Below are 11,605 nucleotides of genomic sequence, written 5' to 3' on the forward strand. Positions count from 1 at the left end.
GCTGACAGTGTGGAGCCTGCCTGGGATTCTCATTCTCTCCCTCTCTCCCTCTCTCCCTCTCCCTCTCTCTCTCTCTCTCTCTCTCTCTCTCTCTCTCTCTCTCTCTCTCTCTCTCTCTCTCTCTCTCTCTCTCTCCCCCCCCCCCCCGCTTGTAAAATAAATGAATAAGCTTTTTAAGAAAGAAGAATTAGAATATAGACATCTCAAGGCACTGCCCTCAATAAGATTTTGGATGAAAACCAAAAATAAACTAGAAACAAGTTAAAGATAGGTAATAGAAAACGTCAGCTTTATCTCTATATTATTATTGCCTTGAGTTGTAGATCATCTAGATACCACCTTCTTACTCAAACATAGCCTTTTATTCATTCATTCAACAAATACTGAGCAAATCCTTGTGTGGCAGGCACAGTGCTAGACCCTAGGGATACAAAGGTAAACAAGAAAGCCAGAGAGCTTCACTTCACAAAGAGAGAACTGTCTTTCCTTTCTAGCAGAAAAGGTCGTTTCTTAAAAGTGATCATAATAAAACGTTTGAGTGCCATGCTAAGAGATGCACAGATACTACAGAGGCACTTGGCTGGAGCCCAAATTTAGTCTAATTTGGAGCAATGGTTTCCAAGTGTGGTTCTCATAAAGGCAGCATCAGAGCTACCTGGTGGTTTTAACAAGACCTCTAGGTAATTCTGATTCACACCCTATCCCAGCACAGGTAAAGCGGATCATTGGTATTTTAACATGTCCCCAGGTGATTCTATTGTGGAGCCACAGTTGAGATACTGGTCCATGGGGGTGAGGAGAGACCTCCCTATGGAAATGACCTTTAAACTGGGACCTAGATATAAATAAGATCCAGGAAATACATACTAAAGTAAATAGAGTTATAAAATGAAAAACTGTTTCAAGGCAGAGAAAACTGCATATTTAAAGGGCAAAGGGCAAAAAAAAAAAAAAAACCCTGGTGCATTTGAAGAATGTATAGAATTATTCAATGGGGCTGGATTATAGAGAAGTTAAGGAAGAGTGCTTTGAGATTAGACCAGATGATCGAGAAGGAATTTCCAGGCTTAAACGTTGAACTAAAAACCCATGGGAAGCCTTTGTAAACAGCTTCACTTCACCAAATCTTTACTTTTTAAATAGCACCCCGACTGCAGTGTAGAAATTGGTTGAACAGAAGCGAAATTTAATATAGGTGCTTCTAGGTAAGAATCTGTTTCAGTAGTCCAGGTGAGAAATGAGACTGGTGGTAGCAATGGGGTTGGAGAAAAGTAAACAGCTTCACCATTATTAAGAAATACGATTGACTGGGGTGCCTGGGTGGCTCAGTTGGTTAAGCATCTGACTTTGGCTCAGTTCATGATCTCATGGTTCATGAGTCCGAGCCCTGCATTAGGCTTTGTGCTGACAGTTCGGAGCCTGGAGCCTACTTCAGATTCTTTGTCTCCCTCTCTCTCTGCTCCTCCCCTGCTCGCTCGCTCTCTCTCTCTCCCTCTCAAAAATAAACATTTAAAAAAAGTAGAATTGACAGAACTAGGGGATTAATAGAACTGAAAGTTCTGAACTCAGTACTTGAACTTGTTGTTTCTTATATCTGTTAAGAGTAATAATGGAAGTTCAAGAACTCAGTGCTGACCTCCATGTTTCTGATAAGAGCAATTGGGTGGATAAAGCCAAGTTCATATTTAAGCACAATGAATTCAAGGTAGGATATACAAGTGAAAACAACTAGTAGGCTCTTGACAAGAGGTGTATGAAAATACCAATTTAGGAGTGTCTGCTTATTTATGGAAGCCATGGATGGTAACGGTATAATCTACAGAGTAATTCAAGTCTGAGGTGAAAAGGACTTAGAACCTAACCCCTTGGGGGCACTAGTGAATAAAGGAGAAAGAGATAACAAAGAAAAAAAATAGTGAAAGATAAAAAAAGAAATAGCCAGAGAGGTAGGAGGAAAACCAAGGGACCAAGCAAATGTAGTACCTGAAAGCCACAGTAAGAGAAAGTCCTGAGAAACCAAGAGAAGACTACAGAATCAAATGCTGATAAAAGCCGAAGCAAGGAAAAGACCAGATGGTTCCACTGGATCAGTAACATTAAAAGTCAATATTGACTTCAATAAGACAAGTTTCAGAAAGTGGAAGGAATGAATGCTGCTTGGAATCGGCTGGAAAGCAAGCAAGAGGTTAGGAAACGGAGGTAGCAAGGAGGCAGCATGGTCAAGGTATCTGATTATAAAGATGAGATAAATTGGTACCCAGAGGCATGTGGAATTCATCGAATACTTTTTTTAATGCATGTTCAAGAGCAAATGTGAAAGAGAAGATCCTGGAGAGTGTAGGATAAATTACAGAAAAAGGCCACTGAGGAGATAGGAAGGGACTGCACACGAGTCCAAGAGTAGAACTAGCCTTAGGTAAGAAGGGGCACCTGTTCCTTAAACTCTGACCACCAGGTGAGATTCTGCAGTGGGGCACGCACATCTGTCCTCACTTTGATTCCAGGTTCTTATCAGGAAAGCAATTACAAACCCTGGAGTATTAGCAAATACTATTGGTTACAATTATGATGGGAATTGCTGAGAACAGGTCTAATTTGGAACTCAGAGAGATGTCTGAGCCGGTCCCTGGGTCAGACCAGCCAGATAGTGATCGAATTGGCCCAAGTTTGCCCAGGACTTTCCCTGTTTTAGTACCGAAATTCCTGTGTCCCGGAAAACTTCCCAGTCCCAGCAAACTGGAACAAACGATCAAACTAGACCTGTTTGAATGTTAGCAATATGTTACTTCTCCATAATAAGTCAATAAGCCTCTCAAACAATAAATTATCAAACTTACCTATTTATATTTTTAACCCAAATTACATCTGAGTTTGCTGCTTACAGGGTAAGGAATACGTACTCCTTTTTATTCCCTTCGTAGACCCTGTAAGAGGCAATGCTAATGACATAATTCCTTTGCTCTATTTCTGATCTCATTCTGTAAGAATGTGCAATGCCCTGGAGTACAAGTCCAGCTTATGGATCTGCTGGGATTTTTTGCCCTTTTAAGAAAACTAAGTGATGATTCAATGCAAAGTAAAAAAAAAAAAAAAATTGATCCACAACAGAAAGTATTTTATTCAGCCCTTAATAATTCAAATGTTTGCTCGTTTTGCTAACTGGATAGACTCTGGAGGGATAAATTACATTAGATACATAAATACACAAATAGGATGATTCAGCATTTTTATTACAGTACACAGTATAATCTTGAAGGAGCCATAAAGTTAGGCTACTAATAAACCTAATGATTGCTGGGTGATGGGATAAGATACCAGAGCATTTTAAATAAGAGAGCAGAGGGGCGCCTGGGTGGCTCAGTCGGTGAAGCGTCTGACTTTGGCTCAGGTCATGATCTCACGGTCCGTGAGTTCGAGCCCCGCGTCGGGCTCTGTGCTGACAGCTCAGAGCCTGGTGCCTGTTTCCGATTCTGTGTCTCCCTCTCTCTGACCCTCCCCCGTTCATGCTCTGTCTCTCTCTGTCTCAAAAATAAATAAACATTAAATAAATAAATAAGAGAGCAGAACTACATTAGGATAATCCAGCCTAAAAATAATTAGCTAAAATTAGGATGCTTTTACAAATATAAATTGCTAAATTCATACATTTAAGATAAACTGCTAAATGACAATTCACCACAAAATAACAGTCTGAAGAGGAGAGACTATTATGTACAAAACATAGTGCTTTTTGGAAGTACTAATGTAGTGAGATTTCTAAAGTAATATATTTCCATTTTTCCAGCTTTATTAAGTATATGACATATAATATTGTATAAGTTTAAGGTGCATAATGTGTTGATTTGATACACTTATATATTGCTAAATGATTACCATGTAGCTTCTAACATCTCCTCTAATTTACATAACCATTCCTTTTTTTTTATGGCAAGAGCATTAAAGATCTACTCTCTTAACAACTTTCAAGTATATAATCACCATACTGTGTATCAGATCCCCCAAACACATTCATTATGTGTGTGTGTGTGTGTGTGCGTGTGCGCGCGCGTGCACCTCACATCTCTATTCATTTATCCATGAATAGGCCGTGAGGTTGTTTCCGTAGCTTGGCTATTGTCAATGATGCTACATGGCAATGCAAATATCTCTTTGATATACTGTTTTCATTCCTTTCAATAGGCACCCAAGAGTGGGATTGTGGAATTATACGGTAGTTCTATTTTTAATTTTTTGAGGAAACTCCATACTGTTTCCATAGTGCCTGCACCATTTATATTCCCACCAACAGGGCACGAGGGTTGCCTTTTCTCCACATCCTCACCAACACTTGTTACTTGTCTGTGTGAGGACAGCCCTTCTAACTAGTGTGAGGTGACATTCCTTGTGGTTCTGATTTGCATTTCCCTGACAATGAGTGACGTTGAGCGCCTTTTCATGTATCTGTTGCCCATTTGTACATCTTCTTTGGAGAAATGTCTATTCAGTTCCTCTGCCCATTTTTTAATCAGACTGTTTTTAGGGTTTTTTTTTTTTTTTTTTGGTTTTTGTATGAGCTCTTATCAGATGCCTCGTTTGCAAATATTTTCTCCCATAGGTTGCCTTTTTTTTTTTTTTTTTTTTTTTTTTTTCGCCATGAAGAAGCAGCTTCCCAGTTTGGTACAGCTCCACTTACTAATTTTTGTGTTTGTTGCTTGTGCTTCTGGTATCATATCCAGAAAGTCATTGCCATGACCAGTGACAAAGAACTTTTCTCCTATGTTTTCTTCTAGGACTTTGCGGGTTTTAGGTCTTGGGTTTAAATCTTTAATCTATTTCAAGCATGTAAGACAGGGGTCCAATTTCATTCTTCTGCACATGGATATCCTGTTTTCCCAAGTCCCTTATTGAAAACCCTATTATTTTCCAATTGAGTATTATTGACTCCCTTGTCAAATGTTGGCTGTACATGTGAAGGTTTATTTCTGGGCTGTTCTCTTCCACTGATCGATGTGTCTGTTTTTATACAGCCCAGACCACATGGTTTGTAGTAAAGGTGTGAAGCAAGGGGGTGTGATGCCAGCGGTCTTGTTCCGCTTTCTCAGGACTGCTTTGGCTATTCAGGTCTTTTGCAGTTTCATACAAATTTCAGGATCTTTTTTTTAATTTCAGTGAAAAATGTCATTGGAATTTTGATAGGGATTTGAATCTATAGATGGCTTTGAAGAGGATGGACATTTTAACAGTATTAATTCTTCTGATCCCTGAACATAGGATATCTTTCCAGTTAGCTGTGTCTTCTTCAATTTCTTTCATCGAAGTCTTAAAGTTTTCAGTGTGAAGATCTTTCACCTCTCAGTTAAATTTATTCCTAAGTATTTTATTGTTTTTGGTGCTCTTGAGAATGAGATTGTTTTATTTCTTTTCATAGTTTATGGTTAGTGTATAGAAATGCAACTGATTTCTGTATGCTGATTTTGTATCCAGCAACTTTACTGAATTTGTTGCTAGTCCTATTTTTTGATGGACTCTTTATGATTTTCTGCATAGATAATTTTATTTCTTCCTATCCAAGAATTTTTATTGATTTATTTTTATTTATTTTTTTTTTTTTTTGCCTGATTGCTCTGGCTAGGACTTCCAACTATGTTAAATAGAAGTGTTAAGAATGAATGTCATTGTTACATTACTGAGCTTAGAGGAAAAGCTATCAGCTTTTCACTACTGAGTATGATGTTACCTGTGAAGCCGTCATATATGGCCTTTATTATGTTGAAGCACATTCCTTCTATACCTAATTTGGTGAAAGTCTTTATAATGAAAGGATGTTGCATTTTGTCAATTTCTGTGCATTGAGATTATAACTGATTTTTGTCTTTCATTCTATTACTGTGGTGTATCACATTGATTGATTTCTGTATGTTGAAACATCCCTGCATCTTAGGAATAAATCCCACTTGTTCATGTGGCTTTTAACGCACTGCTGAATTCAGTCTGCTCATATTTTGTTGATGATTTATGCATCTATATTCATCAAGGATTTGGGCCTGTGTTTTTTTTTTCTTGTAGTGTCCTTACCTGCCTTTGGTAGCAGGGCAATACTGGCCTCATAAAATGAGTTTGGGACATGCCTGACTAGCTCAATCGGTAAAGCATGTGACTCTTGGTCTCAGGGTTGTGAGTTCGATCTCAACGGTGGGTGTACAAATGACTTAAAAATAAAATCTTTAAGGGGCCCCTGGGTGGCTCAGTCGGTTAAGCGTTTGACTTCAGCTCAGGTCATGATCTCGTGGTCTGTGGGTTTGAGCTTCACATGGGGCTCTGTGCTGACAGCTCAGAGCCTGGAACCTGCTTCGGATTCTCTTATCGCCCTCTCTCTCTGCCCCTCCCCTGCTCACACTCTGTCTCTCTCTCTCTCTCTCAAAAATAAACATAAAAAATTTCTTTAACACTTTCTCACACCATTCACAAAAATAAACTCAGAATGGATAAAGGACCTGAATGTGAGGCAGGAAACCATGAAAACCCTAGAGGAGAAAGCAGGAAAAGACCTCTCTGACCTCAGTCATAGCAATTTCTTACTTGACACATCCCCAAAGGCAAGGGAATTAAAAGCAAAAATGAACTACTGGGACCTTATGAAGATAAAAAGCTTCTGCACAGCAAAGGAAACAACCAACAAAACTAAAAGGCAACCAACAGAATGGGAAAAGATATTTGCAAATGACATATCGGACAAAGGGTCAGTATCCAAAATCTATAAAGAGCTCACCAAACTCCACACCCGAAAAACAAATAACCCAGAGAAGAAATGGGCAGAAAACATGAATAGACACTTCTCTAAAGAAGACATCCAGATGGCCAACAGGCACATGAAAAGATGCTCAACGTCGCTCCTCATCAGGGAAATACAAATCAAAACCATACTCAGATATCACCTCATGCCAGTCAGAGTGGCCAAAATGAACAAATCAGGAGACTATAGATGCTGGTGAGGATGTGGAGAAACGGGAACCCTCTTGCACTGTTGGTGGGAATGCAAATTGGTGCAGCCGCTCTGGAAAACAGTGCGGAGGTTCCTCAAAAAATTAAAAATAGACCTACCCTATGACCCAGCAATAGCACTGCTAGGAATTTACCCAAGGGATAAAGTGCAGAACCTGCTTGGAATTCTCTCTCTCTCCCTCTCTCTCTCTGCCCCTCCCCCACTTGCTCTGTGTCTCTCTCTCTCTCTCACTCAAAGGAAATAAACTTAAAAAAAAGAATAAAACACAGTATGTTAACTTTCTTCATCATTCACAGTCAAATTGATCACACACACTGCTTGGTTATTCACTTCTCACTCTTGAATTTCTTGTTGAAAATTTATAGCAAATAACTCAGAAGAAATTGGGAGGAAGGGGAGTTTTGACATCCTCTTCGCCCCTGAAACTTCTCTTACCACAAGACAAAAACTGATCTTGCTGCTGACAAACACAAAGTCAGGAATATCAGTGACCTATATAAATCACTATCTTTATGGTATGAATTGTGAAATAAAACTAGGGGACAGCCGTCTTATGACCTTGTAAAAAGGATCGGAACTAAACACTATAACAAGGGAGAATTCATTGTCAAATAGTTGTAACTGATATTCTGAGAAATTAGGTTGGGATTTTATCCCCATTAATTCCCCTCAGAGACCTAAGCATCAATAGTATTAATGGAAAATAAAAATCGAAAGCTGCCCTTGTTCTCCCTCAATCCAGCTCAGCTTTAAAGGAATGTATTTACCTCCCTGCACTCTGTTGCCAAATTCCTCGTAATCCCCAGGGGAAGCATGGTTAGATTTGGTAAAAGGAAAGGAAGTGTGGAGGGCTACAGTTTCACTCTTTCCTCAGAAATAAAGGCACATTGTGTAGCCATCACAGATACTGCATTGTGATGATGCTTTATGGGCTCTCGGAGTATGTCCATATCTGCATTATCATCCCAGTCCCCAAAACTGTTTCAAATTCGTTCTCTTTCAGATTATCCCTAGTATTGTTCCTTTCCCTAACAGAGCTACAGAAATAGAACAACTGCCCCAGTGATATCAGAAATCACAATTCTTGGGGTGCCTGGGTGGCTCAGTCGGTGGCATGTCCGACTTCGGCTCAGGTCAAGATCTCACAGTTTGTGAGTTCAAGCCCCACATCAGCCTTGGATCCTCTGTCCCCCTCTCTCTCTGCCCCTCCCCACCTGGTGCTCTGTCTCTCAAAAATAAATAAACATTCAAAAAAAAAAAAGAGAAAGAAATCACAATTCTTAAAACACAGTAGTTACTTAGAGAGACAGAGTGTAAGTGAAGACAGTGGTTCCCAACCCCAGGTCACACATTAGAATCACCTAAGGGCGCTTTTTTTTTTTTTTTTTTTTTTTTTTAATTTTATTTATTTTTGGGACAGAGAGAGACAGAGCATGAACGGGGGAGGGTCAGAGAGAGGGAGACACAGAATCGGAAACAGGCTCCAGGCTCTGAGCAGTCAGCACAGAGCCCGACGCGGGGCTCGAACTCACGGACCGCGAGATCGTGACCTGGCTGAAGTCGGACGCTTAACCGACTGCGCCACCCAGGCGCCCCTAAGGGCGCTTTTTAAGAACAACACTTGTCTGTCTTTTTTGCCAGACCAATAAAATCAGAATCTCAGGGGGTAGGGCCCAGGCAGTAGTATATTTAAATACATTTCCTAGACAACTTTAATGGGTACCCAAGCTTCATTAAGAATCAGGTTTGGGGGGGCGCCTGGGTGGCGCAGTCGGTTAAGCGTCCGACTTCAGCCAGGTCACGATCTCGCGGTCCGTGAGTTCGAGCCCCGCGTCAGGCTCTGGGCTGATGGCTCGGAACCTGGAGCCTGTTTCCGATTCTGTGTCTCCCTCTCTGTCTGCCCCTCCCCCGTTCATGCTCTGTCTCTCTCTGTCCCAAAATAAATTAAAAAAGTTGAAAAAAACATTTAAAAAAAAAAAAAAAAGAATCAGGTTTGGGGCACCTGGGCAGCTCAGTTGGTTGAGCATCCAACTTCAACTCAGGTCATGATCTCGTGCAGGTCGTAAGTTCAAGTCCCACATTGGGCTGGCTGCTGTCAGCCTGTCAGCGCATAGCCCCTTTCAGATCCTCTGTCCCCCTCTCTCTGCCCCTCCCCCATTTGCGCTTCACCAAAAATAAATAAATATTTTTTAAAAAAAGAATTCAGTTTGAAAGCATGTAAAAGAAAAAATAGCAATATCTTAAGACAGAAGTGCTTGTTTTCTTCTGTATTAAAAATGGGTTTTTTGAAAGTCTGCCCATACTAGTACATGTATAACAGCTCCCTGGGTTCTCTGGGGCCTGCGCTCAATCTGTCTTCTTGCTCTATAATCCTAGGTTGGGCTTCTGTTTTCAAGATCACTTCCTGGTCCAAGATGGCTGCTGGCACTCCAGCCATCACATTCAAGACTAGAAGAGGGAGGGAAGGAGAAAGAGCAAAAGAATGTGTGCCCCCCTTTTTGAATGGCCTTTCTGGAATTTTCCAAACACTTACACTCTATGGGTAGGATATCATCATCATGTGGCCACACTTGGCTGGAATGGAGGCAGGCAAGCATAGTTTTTTGTGGGGTTTTTTTGTTTGTTTTTTTTATGTTTATTTTTGAGACAGAGAGAAACAGAATGTGAGTGGGGGAGGGGCAGAGAGAGAGGGAGACACAGAATCCGAAGCAGGCTCCAGGCTCTGAGCGGTCAGTACAGAGCCCGATGCGGGGCTCGAACTCACAACTATGAGATCATGACCTGAGCCGAAGTTGGATGCCCAACTGACTGAGCCACCCCGGTGTCCCAAGTGTAATTTTTAACAGGACTAAAGGTGTTTTTATTTTATTTTATTTTATTTTATTTTATTTTATTTTATTTTATTTAAATCCAAATTAGTTAAGGACTAAAGATTCTGTTGCTAAAAAAGAAGTTGCAAATGGAATTTGGGAAGGCAACTTGTAGACTCTGGCACAGCTGAATAAATCAACAACACAGCTCAGGCTCCCTACATTCCATCTTGCTCCCTTTTGCTTGAATCAACCTCACTGTTGTATGGCACTCCAAATTGTTACCGGCCTCAGAAGATGAAAGCGACAGGAAACACGAAGCTCTAACACTCCATTATCTTCCGCCATGGTTGAATCAACTGAAGACACCAAACCACATGCACCAGCGGGGTCTGTTGTCTACGATGTCACAATGGAATCAGTTAGCTTCAGAGACTGGGCTTAAGATCAAGGGACATACATTCAGTGCACAATACCCATCCCCTTCTGGGTAAGGTACACATCAAGTCAGGTTTTTTTAACCCAAGCCTAGGCTAAAAATAGACACCGAGGTTCTTTTACATCACATTGAATAGCAGGTATACAAAGACGCAGTCACTCTTGAAATATAAATCACCCAATTTTCTTACATATATTTGACCTTGAGGCCATTCTTATAGACTTTGTGTGTGATCAAGCAGCTAAAGCAAGATGCTTTTCAGTAATGGGCAGAACCATGTTGCACAGAAAGTAGGTCACCGCAAACTTCCTATTTTAGTGTCCCACTACCCACTTTATGCAGCTTGCCCTGAACTTCTCTCCTTATCCCATAACCACCTAGGCCCCCCGTGGCCTCATGCTGCCCACAGCCTAGGGTCCCAAATCATAGCATCCTCATTGCAAACCGGCTGACTCCAAATCCCCCACCCTCAACTGCCAATTTTTCAGACCATCCTAGAGGACGTACACTATTGCTTCATGGTGACAGTGGCAGTGTTAGTAAGACAAACTGGAGAGCATATCCAGTGATGCCCCTTCTAGGTGATGCCTGCAGGAAATGTGTATCTATTTGAGACTCCTTTAAGGAGTATAATGAGCTGAATTGTGCCCCCCCCACCCCCAACTCATATGTTGGTGTCTTAACCCCCCCAGTACCTCGAATGTGACGTTTGAAGACAGGATCTTGAAAAAGGTAATTAAGTTGAAACGAGGTCATTAGGGTGGGCCCTAATTAAATATAACTAGTGTCCTTATAAGACAAGATTAAGGCATACATAGGTACAGACAGAAGACCACGTAAAAACACAGGGAGAAGATGGCCATCCATGGACTGAGGAGAGAAGCTTCAAAAATAAATCAACCCTGCTGACACCTTAATTTCAGACTTCTAGCTTCCAGAACTAAGAAGATTAATTTCTGTTGTTTAAGCCATGAACTCTGTCGTCGCAGGTCTAGCAAACAAATATGAGGGTGACTAAGTTTTTCAAATGGCACCAATTTTTGGATTGGTGTTAAGACCCACTGAAATCATACCAGTTACCAGTTATCTCCTTTGCATGCAGGCAGGCCTATACTGTCAACTACAAAGTCTTATATTTCTAATGGACCTTAAAAAAAAAAATGGAGCACCTGCCTGGCTCAGTTGGTAAAGCATGTAACTCTTGATCTCAGGTAATGAGTTTAAGCCCCATATTGGGCAGTAAAGTTGACTTTAATTTATTTTTTATGTTATTCTTTTTTTTTTTAATTTTTTTTTCTTAACATTTATTTATTATTGAGAGACAGAGAGAGACTGAGCGTGAGCAGGGGAGCAGCTGAGAGAGAGGGAGACACG

This window comes from Lynx canadensis, chromosome B2 (genome assembly GCF_007474595.2).
Source record: "Lynx canadensis isolate LIC74 chromosome B2, mLynCan4.pri.v2, whole genome shotgun sequence".
Lineage (NCBI taxonomy): Eukaryota > Metazoa > Chordata > Mammalia > Carnivora > Felidae > Lynx > Lynx canadensis.